The sequence below is a fragment of the Ranitomeya variabilis genome, chromosome 1 (genome assembly GCF_051348905.1).
Source record: "Ranitomeya variabilis isolate aRanVar5 chromosome 1, aRanVar5.hap1, whole genome shotgun sequence".
NCBI classification, from domain to species: domain Eukaryota; kingdom Metazoa; phylum Chordata; class Amphibia; order Anura; family Dendrobatidae; genus Ranitomeya; species Ranitomeya variabilis.
Window position 1 is genome coordinate 690074362 of NC_135232.1, and position 23809 is coordinate 690098170.

Consider the following 23809-nt stretch of genomic DNA (forward strand, 5'->3'; position numbering starts at 1 on the left):
ATGACGCCAAGTTTGGAGCGCCCCCACACCACCGCAGGGCCGAGGGGTACCCGGAGCCGGGCCTCTGGGTCTCTGCTCTGGGGTTGTCACGGTGGCTAGACCCGGTCCGTGGCCCTGTCTGTCAGTGGGGGACGTCCAGTGCAATAAGAGGTGTTGTAACGGTGCAGTTGTGGGGTGCAGGTCGCGGTAAATAACGAGGACACCAGGTTGCAGTCTCTTTACCTCTTTACTGGAGATCTCTGAGTCCTCAGTCCAGAATACGGTTCACCAGGCTGCGCAAGTCCGGCCGGTCCAATGGCACCTCCAGAGTTCACTTCACAGGTGGAAATCGGTGCCTTCCTTCTTAGCGCTATGTGTTGTAGTCCTTCCCTGCTGTGCTTACGGAAAGTACCCCACAACCGTTGTGTCTGTTTCTTAAGTTCCCTCACAACTCGATTAAATGATGTTCTTCTAATCTTCCGTCCCTTCCTGATGTTACAGTTAGAACGGCACCCGTTTGTCGGATAGGCCTGGAGTTCTTCCGGGACCCTAGAGACGCCCCTCTCCCGCAATTGCCTCCCAAGACTTCATAGGTGATATGTGTTAGACAGCCCGCCTTAAACTGACTGTCCTGCCGCTGTTTAGAGTATTGCTTGAAGCTGAATGTTATAATACTCCCTCGGCGTTCCGGCCACCGGTAGTGCGCCTCAGTAGGGTGTTGCTCCGGTCTTACAGCACGACCCCTACTGGAATTCTCCTATTGCTTGATCTCGTTTCTCACTCAGCACAATCTATCTCGCTTCTAGTCCTTTCTTGGGTCCCGCCGCTTCCCGGAGCTGGCGCGGACCCGTTACGTTCTTTTCAATGCCAAGCCTCTGTCAGGATCCCACCCCTGACAGAGACCCTACTGTCTCTTCCTCCACAACACCCTCTGCCACTAGGTGTTGCTTCGTCCAATCCAGTCAGCTTTCTGATCTAACTTCCTGCCTGACCCCCAGTTTACCCACTATGGTGGGGAGTGGCCTAATGAATAGAACCCTTAGCTCCCCCCGGAGGCCCGGCTGTGAAATGTATTGGTGTCTGTGATACCTGATCAGATGAACTCCTTCAGTGCCATCGGACGCACCATGGCTCCCCATAGTGGCGGAGCCACAGTACTGCAACGACCAGGACTCTGGGGCGCTGCAGCTAACACAGGTTGAAATACTCCCCTGATGATTCTATAAGGATGAAACGCGTCAGGAGACGCCTTATCTAAACAGAGGCTTGATTGTCACTCCACTTTCTTTGAGAGACCTAGTGACAAATGGAGTCTCTCCAACTCCGGGGTGAGATCTTTCCATACTAATAGGTTCTAAATATGATGCAAATTTGCACATGCCGGCGTCTTACAAAAAGTGTTTGGTGTAAAATACATAATTACCACACAATAGTGACCATAGGGGATGCGCATAACCTTTATTTATAGGGCAGCATGATCCCATGTTTATATGGATGCATATTGGTGGTTTAATTTCATTTAATAAGCTTTTCTAGCACACTATCATATGTACTGACAGTAGCTAAATATACACACATGTATGTTGAATAAGTAACTTTTGAAATTTGTCACATTTATGTGGATTTGACTATGCCGGTTACATGTAACCAATAATTTGGCTTCTTAAGGTACTGAAAAACATACATACAACCCTAGAAAGAAAGAATTGTTCTATCTTGACAAAAGACAATTTGATAAGGGTATTTTTTGACGGTGCCATACAGGGCATGGGTATTGTACAGACAGGGGCATACCCATAAATAATCATAAGGAGTATTAGTGGATGACATACATATAGCCCTCCCTTATAATGTGGCATTGTCTGTGTGTATTCTAGCATGGTATAAGGAGTTATACAAGGCTACCATCTGTACTCTATAGGGTCACAGGTAGTGACTACTTAGCACTGTCAGCATATCTATTACTACTCCTACCTCTTTCCCATTTCTGTGTCGGTATAGGCTTCACCACTGCACTAGGGTTTTTTCTCCCTCCCTTCCCTTGTTTAACTTATGTGTTGTGCGTGATTTGATTTTAATACATACCTAGTAAAGGCTAAGTTTTACATTTATATCCAAGTGCTCACACTTCCCTTGTCAAAACAGTTTTGTCTACGGAAAATCATCATCATCTTTATTTTTTATATGGCGCTAACATATTCCGCAGCGCTTTACAGTTTTTGCACACATTATCATCTCTGTCCCCAATGGGGCTCACAATCTAGATTCCCTATCAGTATGTCTTTGGAGTGTGGCTGGAAACCGGAGTACCCGGCAGAAACGCACACAAACATGAAGAGAACATACAAATTCATTGAAGATGTTGTCCTTGGTGGGATTTGAACCCTGGACTCCAGCACTGCAAGGCTGCAGTGCTAACCAATGAGCCACCGTGTGTTAGTGCTGCAGTGGTCACATGGCATAAGAATGTCTTGTAACAGCCAGCAGTCAAAGCACTGATGATATTGGAATGGCGGTGGTCTGGGAGGGGAAGTATATGTTGTTTTTATTTTACATGGGGAACTGTTGCATTGAACAAGTAGTAGACTTTCCATTTTAAGGGATTGTCCGAGATCAGACAAAATTGTGGCAAAGTGATGACATTCTGTAGAATAATCACACAAGCAGCAGTCACCTGTTGATTTCTTTGCAGGTCCAGCAATGCCTCTTCTGCTCCTTGCCGGTTTATAGGGCTGCTACAGTGAAGTCCCTTTTACAATATGATTGCATAAGGTAAGTGTCCTCAACAGTCTTATGCTACCAGAAAAAATCACTTTAAGGCCTCAACCTTCAGCAGTACAGGGCAAGTGCAATAAGTGAGTTTTAAAAATGTTTTAAAGTTCAAGAACTTTTACACTGTGTTCCAAATTATTATGCAAATAATATTTCCTCATATTTACTCTAAATTACCTATCTGAATTGCAGTCATTGTTGTTTTCCAGTCATCTACTATTCTAGTATAATTGCAATGTTTTGGAACAAACTGCCTATGAAAACAGTATCTTTTTAAAAAAAATAAACACTCAAAATGCATGTTCCAAATTATTATGCACAGCAGAGTTTTCAACCTTTTTTTTTTTATTTTGAACAAAAAAATGGTCAATTGTGAAGTTATAAGCATTATCAGCTTATTACAAAATGAAATCAAACAGTTTTCAAGTGAAAACTTTATTCTAGGTTATGTTACATTTGCACATAGGACCCCTTGTTCGAAAGAAGCTTCTGAACTCTCTCGTCCATTGAATTTGTCAGTTTTTGGATGGTTTCTGCTTCAATTGTTCTGCATGTGGACAGAATACACTCCCAGAGCTGTTGCTTAGATGTGAACTGCCTCCCACCATCATAGACACTCCTTTTGATGATGCTCCAGAGGTTCTCAATGGGGTTGAGGTCAGGGGAAGATGGTGTCCACACCATAAGTTTGTCCTCTTTTATGCCCATAGCAGCCAGAGATGCAGATGTGTTTTTTGCAGCATGAGACGGTTCATTATTAAGCATGAAAATGATCTTGCTGCGGAAAGCACGGTTCTTCCTCTTGAACCATGGCTGGAAGTGTTGTTTTAGAAACTCCACATAGATTATGAAGTTCATCTTTACCCCTTCAGGGCTCATAAAGGGGCCGACAATCTCTCTCCCCATGATTCCAGCCCAAAACATTACTCCACTTCCTCCTTGTTGGCACCTTAGCCGTGTTTTCATGGGGTGTCCATCAACCAGCCATCCTCCACTCCATCCATCTGGACCATCGAGCATTGCACGGCACTCATCGGTGAACAAAACAGTTTGGAAGTCAGTCTTCATGTATCGTTTGGCCCACTGGAGCCGTTTCTGCTTGTGTGCAGTGGATAGAGGTGGTCGACAGGATGGTTTACGCACAGCTGCAAACCTCTGAAGGACCCTGCATCTTGTTGTTCTGGGGACGTTGGAGGCACCAGCAGCTTCAAAAACTTATCTGCTGCTATGACAAGGCATTTTTGCAGCTGCTCTTTAAACCTTGCGCAATTGCCTGTTGGAAAGAGTCCTCAATTTTTCCTTATCAGCGCGCACACGTGTGTGCTGGGAATCAGCTACATACTTCTTGATTGTGCGATGATGACGATGAAGTGTCTTGGCAATGTTGATTGTAGTCATGCCTTGACCTAAATACTCCACAATTTGTTGCTTCTCAGCAGCCGACACATCCTTTTTCTTTCCCATTTTGGCAAAAAATGTAGGCTGCTTAATAATGTGGAACAGCCTTCTTAAAGGGAAGGTGCCACCAGTTTTTTTGTAGTTTTTTTTTTTGTGAAATTAAGCTTAAAATAGTAAATAAAATGTATTAATGCAATGTTTGCACTGTTTGCAAACATTTCTATATGAAAAATATTATATATTTTCTTACAAATATATATATTGACCACTAGGGGGAGCATTTTCCGTTTTAGACCTCAAGCAGCTATAGTGAGACTTACCAGCTTTACTGTTAGCTGGAAAATCTGGGCAGTAACTGCTGACATCAGCATTTCCCTCCCCTTTTGGGTGGTGTAATATCCCTAGGGCAGAATGAAGAGCAGCATCACAGGGCAGAGCCATTTTGTGTGTGACTGCCCTGTGATCTGCTATCACCAGCAGTTACTGCATCAGAAGCACAGTCAGTTTATTTGGTGTTTATGTATGGAGCAGCATTGTCTGTGCAGAGCTGTCTGTGACTCATCCCTCAGTAAGATAAGAAGGAGATCCAGGTCTGCAGTGAATGGCCAGGCATTGTGGAGGGAGGGGAGAGATACATTGTATGGCTGAGAGAGGTGTCAGGTGTCACCTCTCTCTGCAGGCTGGGAATGCAGCTTAATGGAGTGAATGGAGCTCCTGTGATAGAGAGTAAGTGGAGCTGGGCAGAGAGCACTGGGCTATAATAAAATGGCTGCTAGTCACACCTACAGCAGTGAGTTGTGCAGCCCACAGAGGCGTGCCCAGCTCACTGCTAACACCTCTCCAATGTTAAAGATAGGGTCCTCGCCGGTCTATTATCTCCTATGTCCATTGGGTGCTGTAAAATGACACTGTTAGTGCCCTGCTACTGCTGCAAAACCAAGATGTCAGCCCCCAGTTCCTTCTTTAAACACATATAACACACGAAATCTGTTTCACATGCATTTAAAACTTGGTTATAGCAGCATGTTATGCTACATTACAGTGATTTATTAATGATCTACAAACGCGGTACCTTACCTTTAAGTAGTCTTGCCTTTATTTGGACACACCTGCCAAACTAATTTGCACAGGTATCTGCAATTGCTTTCAGTGATATAAAGACTCCTGACACACATCACCATCAATGAGTTTAAATGACAAACAAAAAAATTCTAACCTTATCACTCCTAAACTCTTTGTGCATAATAATTTGGAACACAGTGTAGCTATATAAGAGAAATAATAATAAAACACAAAACTTGTGTTTTGTTAATAACTTTTGGTTAGTATATTTTTTTGTGTGCCTGATCTTATCTTAAATAGATCCTTTTTGACTAGTAATTAGTTCCAAAAAGGGATGTCTTGCGCTCAACATTTGGGGACTATTATTGTGCCAGAGTCTGAATTGTATGGTCAACCAGTCTAACTCTCCTTGTTCTAATGGTGAAGAGAAGATTTTGTCAGATAGATTGAACACCTGAAAATCAAATGGTCTTGTCTTTGTACAGTATGTATTATTTTTGTGCATCCAGTATTTATATAGAATTATTTGTGCATTAGATGTTTATAAAAAAAAAAAAAACATTTTGGATAATTACTGGTGATCGAGCATGCTCTGGTGCTAACCAAGTGACTTCAGCATGCTCCAATAATATGTTCGAGTTCCTGAGCCCAACAGGCAAACCCAGCATGTGTTGCGGCTGCGAGACATGCACCCACGGGGACTCGAACATATTAGCATGCTCACATAACCCTTTATCTGAGCAGGTTTGCTCACAAGTAACAATTATCTAAAGTACTGGCTAAAGTCAGGGCTGGACTGGCCATTGGGCACTTCTGGCAAATGCCAGAAGGGCCGGTGCCAGGATTGGGCCGCTGCCGCTATCAGCGGTGCCAGGGCTGACTCCTCCTGCCAGCTCCAACTCACCCCCCCGATCGCCTGCCCCACCCAGCCCCGCATTCAACTATACCGGCGTCTATGACTGTATGACATTCTATGGGGGCTGTGCTGTATTACATTCTATGGGGGGGGGGCTTTATTACATTCTATTGGGGCTGGCTGCATTACATTCTATGGGGGCTGGCTGCATTACATTCTATGGGGGCTGGCTGCATTACATTCTATGTGGCTGGCTGCATTACATTCTATGGGGCTGGCTGCATTACATTGCTATTTTACATTCTATTAGGGGTTTTTATTACATTCTAGGGGGGCTGGCTGCATTACATTCTATGGGGGCTGGCTGCATTACATTCTATTGGGAGGGCTGTATTACATTCTATGGGGGCTGTGCTGTATTACATTCTATGGGGGGCTTTATTACATTATATGGGGGCTGTGCTGTATTACATTCTATGGGGGCTGGCTGCATTGCATTCTATGGGGGCTGGCTGCATTACATTCTATGGGGGCTGTGCTGTATTACATTCTATGGGGAAGGGCTGTATTACATTCTATGGCGGTTTTTATTACATTATATGGGGGCTGTGCTGTATTACATTCTATGGATGCTGACTGCATTACATTCTATGGGGGCTGTGCTGTATTACATTCTATGGGGGCTGTGCTGTATTACATTCTATGGGGGCTGGGCTGTATTACATTCTATGGGGGGCTGTATTACATTCTATGGGGGCTACATTATATTCCATGGGGGGCTGTATTATATTCTGTGGGGAGGTGGGCTGTATTACATTCTATGTGGTGCTGTATTATATTCTATGGGGGGCTGTATTACATTCTATGGGGGGCTGTATTACATTCTCTGGGGGCTACATTATATTCTATGAGGGGCTGTATTATATTCTATGAGGGGTGATTGCATCATACTCTATGGGGGGCTACATTATATTCTATGGGGAGCTACATTATACTATATGAGGAGGGCTGCATTGTATTCTATGGAGGGGCTACATTATATTCTATGGGGGGCTGCATTATGCTCTATGAGGGGGCTACCATATATATGCAGTGGCTGCATTATACTATATGAGGGGGCTGCATTGTATTCTCTGGGGGTTACATTATACTCAGGGGGCTACAATATATTCTGGGGGCGGCTGCATTATACTCTGGAGTGGCATCATTATACTATATGTGGCCTGCATTATACTGTATCGAGGACTATGTGGAATAGATTATACTATATGAAGAACTATGGGGTGCATTATACTATGGGAAGTGAATTGTACTACATGGATGACAATGGCTGTGCATTATACTGTATGGAACACTATGAGGAGTGTATTATACTATTTGGAGGACTGTGGCAGTACATTATACTATATGGAGGACTGAGGAGTGTATTATACTATATGGAGGACTGAGGTGCACATTATAATATATGGAGGACTATGGGGTGTATTATACTAAACAAGCAAAATGCTGCCTATTCATCGAGCGATTGGATTGTTTATGTGGGCACAGAAATCCTTGTTCTCAGCAGCACATCGCCGGTGTAAACTGTAGATGTGCTGCTGATAACATGATACTGTATGGGGACAGATTGATCTAATTGTGATTGTTCTGTCCCCATCATTCTTTCTCAGTTGGTGTAAAGAGGCCGGGAAACAAGCAAACGACTTCAGTATTGTCGATTACACTCGTTTAGTGGCCTGAGATCAGTGCATGTAAATACAGCAGAAATGCTTCCCAGGGAGATGAGGCAAGGATGATGACAGTTGTAGTTAGCACCCAATGCCTGGGAATAGCGCTAACTCTACTGCTTTTCCCAGCCGCCAAAGCAATTAATTCTGGTATGTGTAATGATTTTTAGGGTTGATGTCAGCTGCGTAATGTCAGCTGCTATCAATACCTGGTGTAAGTAATGTAGAGGTGTCTATCAGACACCCCCACTACTAGCCCAGACCTGGCGAGACCCAGTGACTCTGAAGAGCGGTGACGGTAGTAACAATACCGCTCTTCACAGTCGCCGAGCTCAGCGCAAGACCCGGAATATCTGAAGAGCGGTGACGTTACTGATGTCACCGCTCTTCAGAGTCACCGGGTCTCGTGCTGTGCAGTGGAGCCAAAAGTGGCTGTAGGCAAAGTTTATGGAGCATCAGAATGAGGTTCCATAGCCTTTGGTTGTCTCATCCTTTCATTATCTACGAGATCCAGTTATGTAGGTAAAGTAGCAGCTTTTCTTGGTACTGCAACTAAAAGCCATAAATAGGACTGAGCTGTAATGCTGGATACAGCTGTGATTATATGTTATATAGTCGTGTTACACTCCCCTCACTTCTTGTAAACTACAAGTGTACAAAAATATTATACAGTCACCATGTGACAAGTGGGCCTGTGTAACTTCAAATCCCAGGGCTGAATTTTAGTCCCAGTCCAGCCCTGGCTAAAGTGTATAAATCAGTTGAACCCTTATTCCTGTAAATGCTATTTATGCATATAGTAGGATTGGTTAGTAATACAGTATCAAAGACATAATAAATGTGATGAAATGTTAATTAAAGGTTTTGATTAAGGGTTTGAATAACTTTTATTACATATTTTTGGGGTATCCCATTGATTCCAGGTAACTATTCAAGAATTCCTTTATCATTTAACAAAGACAAGCTGGTTGAGTACATTAATGAGGAGGCCTGAAGGTTAATTGCATTGAGTATAGCCTATATGAAGTCTGCATATGGAGTGACCTTGTAAACCTCTTACACATAATGACATGGCCATTTAAGAAATGTTGTCACATCCTAAGCAAAGCCAAAACAAGACACAGCATCCTAAAAGTATTCACTCATGTGGAAGTTGCTTCTTTGTTGTAATGTGTGAAACCTCGTTATCATCCATGTGTAACTGCATCCAGGAGCGGTAATGTGATATGATTGTAATTCAACTTTGAACTAACTGGTGAGCCTCTTCTTGTTTTATGTTGTCTTTTTAACATCTTTAACCCCTTAGTGACAGAGCCAATTTGGTACTTAATGACCGAGCCAATTTTTACAATTCTGACCACTGTCACTTTAAGAGGTTATAACTCTGGAACGCTTTATCGGATCCCGCTGATTCTGAGATCGTTTTTTCGTGACATATTGTACTTCAAGTTAGTGGTAACATTTCTTCGATATTACTTGCGATTATTTATGAAAAAAATGGAAATATGGCGAAAATTTTTAAAATTTTGCAATTTTCAAACTTTGTATTTTTATGCCCTTAAATCAGAGAGATATGTCACGAAAATAGTTAATAAATAACATTTCCCACATGTCTACTTTACATCAGCACAATTTTGGAAACAACATTTTTTTTTGTTAGGGAGTTATAAGGGTTAAAAGTTGACCAGCAATTTCTCATTTTTACAACACCATGTTTTTTTTAGGGACCACATCACCTTTGAAGTCATTTTGAGGGGTCAATATGATAGAAAATAACCAAGTGTGACACTATTCTAAAAACTGCACCCCTCAAGCTGCTCAAAACCACATTCAAGAAGTTTATTAACCCTTTACGTACTTCACAGGAACTGAAACAATGTGGAAGAAAAAAATGAACATTTAACTTTTTTTTGCAAACATTTTACTTCAGAACCATTTTTTTTAATTTTCACAAGTGTAAAAACAGACATTTAACCACAAATTTTGTTGTGCAATTTCTCCTGAGTACGCCGATACCCCATATGTGGAGGTAAACCACTGTTTGGGCGCACCGCAGAGCTTAGAAGTGAAGGAGCACTGTTTGACTGTTTCAATGCAGAATTGGCTGGAATTGAGATCGGACGCCATGTCGCGTTTGGAGAGCCCCTAATGTGCCTAAACAGTGGAAACCCCCACAAGTGACACCATTTTGGAAACTAGACCCCTTAAGGAACTTATCTAGATGTGTGGTGAGCACTTTGAACCCCCAAGTGCTTCACAGAAGTTTATAACGTAGAGCCGTGAAAATTAAAAATTGCATTTTTTTCTACAAAAATGATCTTTTTGCCCCAAAATTTTTATTTTCACAAGGGTAACAGGAGAAATTAGACCACAAAAGTTGTTGTGCAATTTCTCCTGAGTACGTCGATACCCCGTATGTGGGGGTAAACCACTGTTTGGGCGCACCGCAGAGCTTGGAAGAGAAGGAGTGTCGTTTTACTTTTACAATGTAGAATTGGCTGGAATTGAGATCGGACGCCATGTCACGTTTGGAGAGCCCCTGATATGCCTAAACAGTGGAAACCCTCCACAAATGACACCATTTTGGAAACTAGACCCCTTAAGAAACTTATCTAGATGTGTGGTGAGCACTTTAAACCCCCAGGTGCTTCACAGAAGGTTATAACGTAGAGCCGTGAAAATAAAAAAATCGCATTTTTTCTACAAAAATGATCTTTTGCCTCCAAATTTTTATTTTACCAAGGGTAACAGGAGAAAATGGACCCCAGAAGTTGTTGTACAATTTGTCCTGAGTACGCCGACACCCCATATGTGGGGGTAAACCACTGTTTGGGCGCATGGCTGAGCTCGGAAGCAAAGGAGCGCCATTTGACTTTTCAATGCAAAATTGACTGGAATTGAGATCGGACGCCATGTCGCGTTTGGAGAGCCCCTGATGTGCCTAAACAGTAGAAACCCCCCAAAAGTGACCCCATTTTGGAAACTAGACCCCCCATGGAACTTATCTAGATGTGTAGTGAGAACTTTAAATGCCCAAGTGCATCACAGAAGTTTATAATGCAGAGTCGTGAAAATAAAAATAAATTTTTTTTTTAACAAAAAAGATTTTTTAGCCCCCAAGTTTTTATTTTCACAAGGGTAACAAGAGAAATTAGACCCCAAAAGTTGTTGTCCAATTTGTCCTGAGTATGCTGGTACCCCATATGTGGGGGTAAACCACTGTTTGGGTGCATGGCTGAGCTCGGAAGGGAAGGAGCGCCGTTTTGGAATGCAGACTTTGATAAAATTGTCTGCGGGCGTTATGTTGCGTTTTCAGACCCCTAATGTACCTAAACAGTAGAAACCCCCAACAAGTGACCCCATTTTGGAAACTAGACCCCCCAAGGAACTTATCTAGATATGTGGTGAGAACTTTGAATGCCCAAGTGCTTCACAGAAGTTTATAATGCAGAGTAGTGAAAATAGAAAATATTATTTTTTTCCACAAAAAAGATTTTTTAGCCCCCAAGTTTTTATTTTCACAAAGGTAACAAGAGAAATTGGATGCCAATATTTGTTCTCCAATTTGTCCTGAGTATGCTGGTACCCGCTATATTTGGGGGAAAACCACTGTTTGGGCACACGGCAGAGCTCGGAAGAGAAGGAGCGCCATTTTGGAATTCAGACTTTGATAGAATTGTCTGTGGGTGTTATGTTGCGTTTGCAGAGCCCCTGATGTACCTAAACAGTAGAAACCCCCCACAAGTGACCAAAATTTGGAAACTAGACCCCCTAAGGAACTTATCTAGATAGGTGGTGAGAATTTTGAATGCTCAAGTGCTTCACAGAAGTTTATAATGCAGAGTAGTGAAAATAAAAAAATATTTTTTTTTCCCACAAAAAAGATTTTTAGCCCCAAGTTTTTATTTTCACAAGGGTAACAGGAGAAATTGGACCCCAAAAGTTGTTGTCCAATTTATCCCGAGTACGCTGATGCCCCATATGTGGGGGTAAACCACTGTTTGGGCGCACGGCAGAGCTCAGAAGGGAGGGAGCACCATTTGACTTTTTTAGCGCAAAATTTGCTGTCGTGTTTGGAGACCCCCTGATGTACCTAAACAGTGGAAACCCCCCAATTCTAACTCCAACCCTAACTCCAACACACCCGTAACCCTAATCTCAACCCGATCCATAATCCTAATCACAACCCTAACGATAATCACAACCCTAACCCCAAAACAGCCCTAATCTCAACCCTAACCATAACCCTAATCAAAACCCTAAATCCAACACACCCCTAACCCTAATCTCAACCCTAACCTCAAACCTAACCCTAATCCCAATACACCCCTAACCCTAATCCCAACCCTAACCTTAACCCTAATCCCAACCCTAACCCTAATCCCAACCCTAATCCCAAACGTAACTCTAATCCCAACCCTAATCCCAAACGTAACCCTAATACCAACCCTAATCCAAACCCTAACCCTAATCCCAACTCTAACCCTAACTGTAGCCCCAACCCTAACCCTAACTTTAGCCCCAACCCTAACCATAACTTTAGCCCCAACCCTAACCCTAATTTTAGCCCCAACCCTAGCCCTAACCCTAACTTTAGCCCTAACCCTAACCCTAAATTTAGCCCCAACCCTAACCCTAAATTTAACCCTAACCCTAGCCCTAACTTTAGCCCCAACCCTAACCCTAGCCCTAAGGCTACTTTGACACTTGCATCGTGTGGCATCCGTCGCAATCCGTCGTTTTGGACAAAAAATGGATCCTGCAAATGTGCCCACAGGATGCCTTTTTTGCCCATAGACTTGTATTACCGACGGATGGCCACACGTCGCGTCCATCGTGCACTGGATCCGTTGTGTTTTGGCGGACCGTCGTCACAAAAAAAGTTCAATGTAACCTTTTTTTTGTACGTCGTGTCTGCCATTTCCGCGCATGCGTGGCCGTAACTCTGCCCCCTCCTCCCCAGGACATAGACTGGGCAGCGGATGCGTTGAAAAACTGCATCCGCTGCCCACGTTGTGCACAATTTTCACAACGTGCGTCGGTACGTCGGGCCGACGCATTGCGACCGCCCCGTACCGACGCAAGTGTGAAAGAAGCCTAAGGCTACTTTCACACTAGCGTCGTACTCGGCCCATCGCAGTGTGTCGGGCCGACGTACCGACGCTAGCGTTGTAAGCGCCGCACAACGGGTGCAGCGGATGCTGTCTTTTCAACGCATCTGCTGCCCCATTGTGAGGTGCAGGGAGGCGGGGGCGGAGTTCCGGCCGCACATGCGCGGTCGGAAATGGCGGACACGTCGCACAAAAAAAGTTACATGTAGCGTTTTTTTGTGCCGACGGTCCGCCAAAGCACAACGCATCCATCGCACGACGGATGTGACGTGTGGCAATCCGTCGCAATGCGTCGCTAAATGCAAGTCAATGGAGAAAAAACGCATTTTGCAAGCACTTTTGCAGGATGCGTTTTTTCTCCAACGACGCATTGCGACGGAAGCCAAAAAACGCTAGTGTGAAAGTAGCCTAACCCTAACCCTAACCCTAGCCCTAACCCTAAATTTTCTTTCCCGAGGAAGAAGCCGGCCGGCAGGAGGAGACGCAGGAGGACCCAGGGACACCGGGTAAGTATGATAGGGTCCCCGAATCCCCCTATTTCTCTGTCCTCTGATGTGCCATCACATCAGAGGACAGAGAATTACAGATCGCTTTTTTTTTTTTTTTGCGGTCGCCGGTAAATGGTTAATTACCGGCGATCGCAAAACAGGGGTCGGTAAAAACCGACCCCGATCATGTTCTTTGGGGTCTCGGCTACCCCCGGCAGCCGAGACCCCAAAGATCTTCCGGGTGCCGGGCGGCGGGCGCACTGCGCATGCGCCCGCCATTTTTTCCCCGGAAAAAAGATGGCGGCGCCCATCGGGAGCCACGAGGAGCACCGGGGGAGATAGGTGAGTATTGGGGGGCTATTGGGGGCGATCGGGGACCCTATTTCTCTGTCCTCTGATGTGCGATCACATTGGAGGACAGAGAAATTAAATGGCAAATCGCTTTTTTTTTTTGTTGCGACCGCTGGTAAACGGTTAATTACCGGCGATCGCAACTCGGGGGTCGGTAAAAACCCCCCGAATCATGTTCTCTGGGGTCTCGGCTACCCTCGGCAACTGAGACCCCAGAGAAAATCCGACTCTGGGGGGCGCTATTCACTTTTTCCACAGCGCCGTTAATTAACGGCGCTGTGGTTTAAGTACCCTTAGCGGCCGCCGATAAAAAGGCGTATCGGCGGTCGTTAAGGGGTTAATGTCAGTATTCAGTTCTAATTGGAATTTAGATCTCCCTTAGGCTACTTTCACACTAGCGTCGTACGACGCACGACGAATTGCGTCGTTGCGACGAACAGACGCAAGCAGTGAAAGCGCCGCACAACGGGGGCAGCGGATGCTGTTTTTCAACGCATCTGCTGCCCCATTGTGAGGTGCGGAGAGGAGGAGGCGGAGTTCCGGCCGCGCATGCGCGGTCGGAAATGGCAAACACGACGCACCAAAAAACATTACATGCAACGTTTTTTGGCGCCGACGGTCCGACGCAACACGACGCAACCGTCGCATGATGGTTGCGACGTGTGGCAATGCGTCGCTAATGTTAGTCTATGGAGAAAAAACGCATCCTGCAAGCAATTTTGCAGGATGCGTTTTTTATCCACAACGACGCATTGCGACGTGCAGTGCACGACGCTAGTGTGAAAGTAGCTTTAGGCTTGCCATTCTTTTACCTACAAAGTTGCTGCTGTTAACATTGCATAAAAATGTAAATACCTAAGTAGAGTGGTTTGATGTAATCACTTGACGGCTGTGATCCTGTCTGGCCAGTGTTCCTGAACTTATCTTGTCTGTTTCCGATCCAGTACCTGTCCTGCTTACCAGCTGTGTAGTCCTGATCCGTAATCTGTTCAGTCTACCAGCCACACATCCACCTGTTAACCAGTTCCTGGCCGGTCCTGCTTCCCTGCCCCTCTGGGGGGCAGCTACTGTGCCTCCGGGTGCTATCCTGGAGTAGCATCTGGTGGCCATCTGGGTTCAAGCCTAAGGCTACTTTCACACTTGCGTCGGTACGGGTCCGTCACTATGCGGCGGGCCGGCGTACTGACACACGTTGTGAAATTTGTACACGACGTGGGCAGCGGATGCAGTTTTTCAATGCATCAGTTGCCCATTCTGAAGTCTGGGGAGGAGGGGGAGGAGTTTCGGCCGCACATGCGCGGTAGAAAATGGCGGATGCGACGGACAAAAAAACATTCACTGGAATGTTTTTTCGTGCCGACGGTCCGACAAAACATGACGTATCCGTTGCACGAAGGACGCGACATGTGGCCATCCATCGCGATCCGTTCATTGATACAAGTCTATGGGCAAAAAACGCAGCCTGCGGGCACATTTGCAGGATCCGTTTTTTGCCCAAAACAACGGATTGCGATGGATTAAAAAAAATGCTAGTGTGAAAGTAGCCTAACCCACACCATCAGGGGCTCTAGTGAAGAACCAGTTTGTCACTTAATTACGTCCCTACAGGCTCTCTCTGGACCATGGCACTGTGGTTCCACAACCACGTGCGTGACACAAAATTTCTGTTTGATTCAGGTCATGTGATTGGCTTTAATTATCACTTGTATAAACACAATCATTTACTGTTGGGTTGCCCTACGCCAGTTTTTTCCAAGTAGTGGTTCCTACTTGTTTCAAAACATAGGACCCCTGACTCGACTAATGTGGTCTTGCATCCAATAATTATCACCTTTCCCAAAAAGCAAGTGATATCTTACTGATCTCTGAGGGTTGAACAATTTATACCCCGACCAGTCTTGAAACGGTTCTCTACAAAGCTCAGCCCACATGGGACAGAGGTCAAGCATGCTCCATTCATTGTCTATGGAAATGCCAGAGATAGCGGAGCTCTGTACTCTGTTTCCACAAACTTGGTACAAACTCTTTAAGTGCCAGAGCCATCTCAATGGAAAGTCTGAAACCGGGGAACTTAATTAGGATGTATTGTGGTATAATCTAATGTGACAAAGAGAATCTAAGGCACCAGGACTAACTCTGCATCCCATAGCCATGTGACTGCCAGTTACCTGAAGAGAGTTCAGTCAAGGCATGCTGGAAGTAGTAGTTTTGCAGCGCCTTTTGAACCACAGGTCAGAGACAAAATGCTTTGAGAAATAAAATTGCATTTATTTCTATGGGTCCAAAAAGGCTTGTTACAAAGTACATCGTCAGGAGAATACTGTGCAGTGGAATAAAGGTGAAATCCTAGCAGACTACATTGTAAATCAACAAGATGTTTTTTGTTGGGATCATTTGCAAATAGATCCATCATAGCTGTCATGGCTCCATTAAACTGAAACCAAGACTAGAGCCTACATTAGAGAATGACTTATGTAGCATTTCCATAATGTAATGTTTTTTATTGGAATTGCAGTCTCGCTCACTTTTAAATTATATAATATCTAAAAAAGAAAACCTTGACCTTTTTTTTACTTGATATAGGGGAAGAAAAAAAATTACTAATATAGCACATAGTGTTGTATAAATGTGTGACTTAAGTGACAATGCTTTAATATTGTACATCTGCTTTGAAAAAAAATCTTTAATTTGTACACTAGGGCTTGGCATGCTCCATGCTTTACATTATGTACATAAAACACTAGGGAAACCCTTAGCAGCTATTTACATTGCTATTAATAATTATCATTCACTATTCAAGTCATACAGTATAAAGTCAGGCATTCTGCCCAGGTTAACTTAGTTCATTGCAAATACGGTATATACCATGTAATGTAATAAACATGCCGTGTTACATATTTGAGGCCATTGAAGGGGTAGTCTAATACTCAGATAACCCCTTCTCAATAACTATCTTTCCACCTTGTAAAATAACACCTATCCTCACCTCTAGTGTTGGTGCCATTCCAGTGGTGTCGGCACTGGCTTTTCAGGGGATTGTGTCACATTATGCCACATAATCCCTGTGTCCAATGAGCAGCCACTTCATTCTTGGAAAAATCACATGATTCCAGAGGAAGTGAGAACTGATGCTTTCTCACTTACTCCAGATGTATATGACACGTCCAAATGATTGGCCACAGAGATCGCTTGACATAACAATGTCACGCGATACCCAGGAAAACCAGTGCCATTGTGGCGGATGTGGGTACGTGTAAATATTTTATAAGGTTGAAAAATAGGAATTGAGAAGGGGTTATCCAAGTAGTTGACAACCCCTTTAATGTTGTTAATGTGTACTATCTTTTGATACATTACTATGCCTTGATTTGGTGGGGTGTTCAGTCTCTTTAGTTGCTTTCAGACTAACTTTTATGACCTGGATAATCACTTCATAACTGTTCAAGTAACCCATATAAAAAAACATATACTCTGTCTTCTCCCATACCAAAGCCATTTCAGCGATGTCAGACTCTTCATTTTCAGGGGGTCATTTGACAATATTGGGTCAAGTGACTGCTGCAGTCAACCAGCAGTCACTGACTTACTGCAGCTTTCACTATTATGCTAGAGCAGAACTAGAGAGGTTTCATTCTTATTTGTCTATTTTTTTGCCTCTGATATGGCAGTGAAACGTCGGAGGGAGACTAATCTGAGAACGGATACCAGGGATTGCTCACATTCATCTGGCACATCAGTTATTGTGTTACACCCTTCAATGAGCTTGATAAGCCATCCATAACCTTTCTCCTCCGTATATTTCCACACTAATCTCTCAATATCTTCCCTCACGTAATCTCCGGTCATCCCAAGACCTCCTCCTCTCTTCCACGCTCATTCGCTTCTCACCCAATCGCCTCCAAGACTTCTCCCAAATATCACCCATCCTCTGGAATTCAGTGCCCCAACACGTCCGGTTATCCACTACTTTTGAATCCTTCAAAAGAAACCTGAAAACCCACCTCTTCAAAGAAGCTTACAGCCTGTAAAGACTACACGGCCACCTCAACACCTCAATTGGAGCTACTGCAACCCTCGACCTATTGTCTCCTTCCCCATAATCCTGTAGAGTGTAAGCCCGCAAGGGCAGGGTCCTCTTCCCTCTGTACCAGTCTGTCATTGTTAGTTTTGTTTAAGTGATATTTGTATTTTGACGTAACCCCTTCTCATGTACAGCACCATGAATTAATGGTGCTATATAAATTAATAATAATAAGACGAAGAACATAAAATACTCTTTTTCAGCGCTTCTTGGTGTAACGAATGGAAGTGGAGGCACAGGTGGTGAAGTTCACATTCGTTTTTTATTGATATTTTAGTGGAACCTCGGGACCACGATCCGGGGGGCTCCGAAGGGGGCGTGACTATGTGAGCCCCAGGCACCCGTGGTAAGACCCCTCATACAGGGTCAGGATGGAATGCCTGGCGGACACGGGTGCTTCCCCCAGTTAGACCCTGGACACGTGGCAGCTGTCCCAGCGGGACAGATGGACAAGCACGGTTAACAGATGTCATGGAGCTGACACAGGTGGTACTGGCGTTGTCCAGAGGTGCGGATGGATGAATGGCGGACATGACGGAAATGGCATAGACAGATCGGTCGTCATCCAGGATAACCGGGTAACAGGTAGCTAATAGTCTGCAGAGAGAAACAGTGCAAGCGGAGCACTGGCAGAACACTTCAGAAGCTATAGTACACAGAAGCCAAAACCTGAAGCTAGCAACAGAGGATACTTGTTGCTCCGGCACCCTCCCTATGGCAGAGGGGCTAGAAATAGTCATTACTAACACGCCATTGGTCAGAAGTACTTTTTTAAAAATGTGCGCTGTGTCTTTAAGAGACTGGGAGCGACCGCACGCGCGACCTAAGCACTCTACCCGAGTACCTGCTGGTCGCATGCCAGGAAGCAGGGGGAAGAGAGGAAGCAGGGGCTGCAGCAGGATGGCGTGGGGCTGGCACAGAGCGGGAGTCCTACCAGGGACCCCACAAAGGTACGGGACCGGGTGTAACAGTATCCCCCTCTTTACGCTCCCTCTTTTTCAAGCCTGCATAGAATCTTTTCAGTAGGAGATGGGCCTGAATATTCTCTTTAGGCTCCCATGACCTCTCCTCAGGACCAAAGCTCCTCCAATCCACGAAATAATAGGTTTTACCCCTTACTTTCTTAGTGGCCAAGATACTTTCTACATCAAAGACATCCTCCTCACTGACGGGATCAGGGGTAGAACCTGGGTCCTTAAAGAAGGAGCTCAAAACTATTGGTTTGAGGAGGGAAACATGAAAAGAGTTAGGCACACGTAAAGAAGCAGGCAATTTCAATTTGTATGAGACTGTTGATCTGTTTCAAGACTTCAAAAGGACCAATGAAGCGGGGACCCAGTTTGTAGGAGGACACCTTCAGATGGATCTACCTGGAGGAGAGACACACCTTATGTCTGGGCCGAAAGATTGGAGCAGCCAGGCGTCTTTTGTCCGCATGCCTCTCCATACGATGTGAGGCTTTCTCCAAGGTGATCTTGGTGTTGCTCCACACTTTCGAAAATTTCTCTGTAAAGGTGTCAGCTACAGGAACCCCTGAAGACCCAGAGATGGGAAGAGGGATCCCGGGTTGGAGTCCAAACACAATATGAAAGTGAGATCTTCCAGAGGATTCATTTACTTGATTGTTATACGAAAATTCTGCCCAAGGCAGCAACTTGACTCAGTCATCATGGTGCGCATTGACGAAGTGACGCAGGAATCCTGTCAAGATTTGTTTGGTCCTTGTCCATTGGATTGAGGGTGGTATGCAGAAGAAAAGTCCAGTTCCACTTTTACTAATTTACAAACAGCTCTCCAGAACTTGGAGGTGAACAGGATGCTCCTGTCGGACACAATGTGGAGAGGAAACCCATAAAGACGAAAGATGTGCTGTATGAAATGGTCAGCACGCTCAGGAGCAGCTGAAAGACCGGGTAACGGAATGAAGTGGGCCATCTTCGAGAAGTGATCCACCACTACTCAGATAACGGAACAGCCTTAAGAGATGGGAAGGTCCGTAACGAAGTCCATCATGATGTGCTGCCAGGGAGCTGAAGGAATAGAAAGAGGTAATAGCTGCCCAGAGAGCAGAAGTTTAGCAGTCTTGTTGTGGGCACACGAAAGACAGGCTGCGACATATTCCAGGATATCTTTCCCCATGGTGGGCCACCAGTAGTAACGGGAGATGAGTTGCAGAGTCTTTTTCTGACCGATGCGGCCGGCCAATTTGGAAGAGTGACCCCACCGGAGGACATGACTCTGGTCCGAAGTGGGCATGAGAGTCTTTCCCGGGGGAAGCCAAGCAAGATTAACTGAGGCTATAGGCACCAACCTAGATGGCTGAATGATGTGCTGCGGTTCTTCCTCAGAATCAGGAGGCAGGAACGCACTAGAGAGTGCATCGGCTTTAACATTCTTGTCAGGTAGACGAAAATGAAGGACAAAATTAAATCGGGCAAAAAAAAAAGGCCCAGCGGGCCTGACGGGGATTCAGCCTGTGAGCAGATTGGAGATAAGCAAGGTTTTTATGATCTGTGAAGATGATAACCTGATGGACTGCTCCCTCAAGGAGATGTCACCTTTTTTGCAGAGCCAACTTGATTGCCAACAATTCTCAATCTCCCACGGAATAGTTCCTTTCAGAAGTGGAAAAAAACTCAGAGAAAAAACCACAGGTGACCATACAACCGGTAGACGACTTCTGGGTGAGAACCGCTCCAGCACCTATGGAGGAAGCGTCAACCTCAAGCAAGAATTGCTTATCCGAGTCCGGTCGATAGAGAACAGGTGCGGAAGAGAAGGCCTGTTTTAGAAAAACAAAAGCTTCCTCTGCCTCGGGAGTCCAATCCTTGGCGTTTGCGCCTTTCTGGATCAAAGCCGAGATGGGTGCCACTCGGGTAGAGAAGTGTGGAATGAATAGATGGTAGTAGTTAGCAAATCCCAGGAACCGTTGTATGGCTTTCAGCCTGGATGGACGAGGCCACTTAAGGACGGTGGACATTTTCCTTGGATCCATCTTCAACCCCGTGGAAGAAACTATATAACCGAGGAAAGGCAGAGAGGATTGTTCAAAGAGGCATTTTTCAAATTTAGCATAAAGTCTGTTCTCCTTAAGTTTTTGTAAGACCCTACGTACTTGCCTCCGGTGTGAGGCTAAGTCTGCAGAGAAGATCAGGATATCGCCCAGGTAAACAACACAAGAATAGAGCAGATCTCTGAAAATGTCATTTACGAATTCATGGAAAACTGCGGGTGCATGACTTAGGCTGAAGGGCATTACATTACCAGGTATTCGTAGTGTCCATTGTTGTGAATTCCGTTCTTGGGCTCCATCCTGTGGTTGCGAATGGTATTTTTGGGAGTTCTGCTCTTGGGCTCCCTCTGGTGGTTTCAAGTGGAACTTAGCAGCTGCGTTCACTAATCGGTTCCCTGGCCTTTGTTATTTAACTGGGCTTTTGGCTGTAGTGGATGCCAGCTGTCAATGTATTTCCTGTGGATTCAGTTCTTTCCTGGAAGTTCTCTGTTGGCCAGTCCATTTTCAGCTTAAGATAAGTCTGCTAGTTTTTGGGTGTTTCCCTGCTTATGACCTTCTGTTCAGTTTAATTTTGTCTCTTTTGTCCAGCTTGTCATTATGAAATATTCCGGCTAGTTGGAAGCTCTGGGGTCGCAGATTTGCCCCTCCACACCGTGAGTCGGTGTGGTGGTTATTTTTTGTAAACTCTGCATGGACTTTTTAGTTTTTATACTGACCGCACAGTAGCCTTTCCTATCTCTGTCTATTTAGATAGTATTGGCCTCCTTTGCTAAAAAATCTAGTTTCATTTCTGAGTTTGTCATTTCCCTCTCCACTCACCATCAATATTTGTGGGGGGCTGTCTTCCTTTGGGGGTTTCTCTGAGGTGAGATAGTTTTCTGTTTCCATCTTCAGGGGTAGCTAGTTCTTAGGCTGTGCAGAGGCATCTAGGCAGAGTTAGGTACGCTCCACGGCTATTTCTAGTGTTGGTGTTAGGAGTAGGGATTGCGGTCAGTAGAGTTACCACCTCCTCAGAGCTAGTACATTATTTGTTTTACCCACCAGGTCATTTCAGTGCTGCTCCGTATTCACTAGGTCATATCAGTGATTACTGTCTGTGGAGCTGCTACCTCCTCTAAGTTTGTCCATGATTGGTTTTACCCACCAGGTCATCTCAGTACCGCTCCGTAACCACCAGGTCATAACAGTACAGCTGGCCCACAATGTGTTAAATGCATCTCAAAAGAGGGAAGAGAAAGTTCTGAGTCATTGTTTTTTTTTCTTGTTGCTTGTTTCATCCTTTTCCCCTTGATTTTTGGATGGTGCAGGAGCTTGGTACTGATATGGAGGTTCAGGGTCTGTCTGCGCGTGTTGATCATCTCGCTGCTAGGGTACAGAGTATCCAAGACTATGTTGTCCAAACTCCTGTTTCTGAGCCTGGAATTCCTATTCCTGATTTGTTTTCTGGGGATAGATCTAGGTTTTTGAACTTCAAAAATAATTGCAGATTATTTTTTGCTCTGAGACCCCGTTCCTCTGGTGACCCCATTCAGCAGGTGAAGATTGTTATTTCTCTGCTGCGTGGCGACCCGCAGGACTGGGCATTCTCCCTTGAGCCAGGGAATCCTGCATTGCTCAATGTAGATTCATTTTTTCAAGCACTTGGACTGCTTTATGACGAACACAATTCTGTGGATCAGGCAGAAAAATTTTTGCTGGCTCTGTGTCAGGGTCAGGAAGCGGCAGAGATATATTGTCAGAAATTTAGAAAGTGGTCTGTGCTTACAAAATGGAATGAGGATGCCCTGGCAGCTATTTTCAGAAAGGGTCTTTCTGAAGCTCTTAAAGATGTTATGGTGGGGTTTCCCACACCTGCTGGTTTGAACGAATCAATGTCTCTGGCCATTCAGATTGATCGGCGCCTACGTGAACGTAAGGTGATGCACCATATGGCGGTGTCCTCTGGGCAGAGTTCTGAGCCTATGCAATGTGATAGAGTTTTGACGAGAGCAGAACGGCAGGAGTTCAGACGTCAGAATGGGCTGTGTTTTTACTGTGGTGACGCTACTCATGCTATCTCTGACTGCCCGAAGCGAACTAAGAGGGTTGCTAGGTCGGTTACCATCAGTACTGTACAGCCTAAGTTTCTCTTGTCTATTACCCTGATTTGCTCATTGTCGTCCTTTTCTGTAATGGCATTTGTGGATTCTGGCGCTGCCCTGAACTTAATGGACCTAGAATTTGCCAAGCGCTGTGGTTTTTCCTTGGAGCCTTTGCAGAGTCCGATTCCCTTGAGGGGGATTGACGCTACGCCATTGGCCAAGAATAAACCTCAGTACTGGACACAGTTAGCCATGAACATGGCTCCAGCACATCAGGAAAATATTCGCTTTTTGGTGTTGCATAATTTGCATGATGTGGTTGTGCTGGGGTTTCCATGGTTACAGGTACATAATCCAGTGCTGGATTGGAAATCTATGTCCGTGACTAGTTGGGGTTGTCAGGGGATACATAGTGACATTCCTCTGATGTCAATTTCCTCGTCCCCTTCTTCTGAAGTTCCTAAGTTTTTGTCGGATTTCCAGGATATATTTGAGGAGCCTAAATCCAGTCCTCTGCCTCCTCATAGGGACTGTGATTGCGCTATTAATTTGATTCCGGGCTGTAAGTTCCCTAAGGGTCGACTTTTCAATTTGTCTGTGCCAGAGCATGCCGCTATGCGGACTTATGTAAAGGAGTCCTTGGAGAAGGGGCATATTCGCCCGTCTTCGTCACCGTTGGGAGCGGGGTTCTTTTTTGTTGCCAAGAAGGATGGCTCCTTGAGGCCCTGTATAGATTATCGCCTTCTCAATAAGATCACGGTCAAATTCCAGTACCCTTTGCCTTTGCTCTCTGATTTATTTGCTCGGATTAAAGGGGCTAGCTGGTTTACCAAGATTGACCTTCGAGGGGCGTATAATCTGGTCCGCATCAAACAGGGTGATGAATGGAA

General features: G+C 44.9%; 1 long non-coding RNA gene across 1 annotated transcript in view; it reads left to right on the top strand.

The window, feature by feature from the left end:
- The window catches only part of LOC143817334 (uncharacterized), a 154802-nt gene that overhangs the window by 66325 nt on the left and 64668 nt on the right, over positions 1–23809 (top strand). The window contains exon 3 of the long non-coding RNA XR_013224125.1: positions 2672–2751. This is a non-coding gene — a long non-coding RNA (uncharacterized LOC143817334). The remainder of the gene's footprint in view (positions 1–2671; positions 2752–23809) is intronic.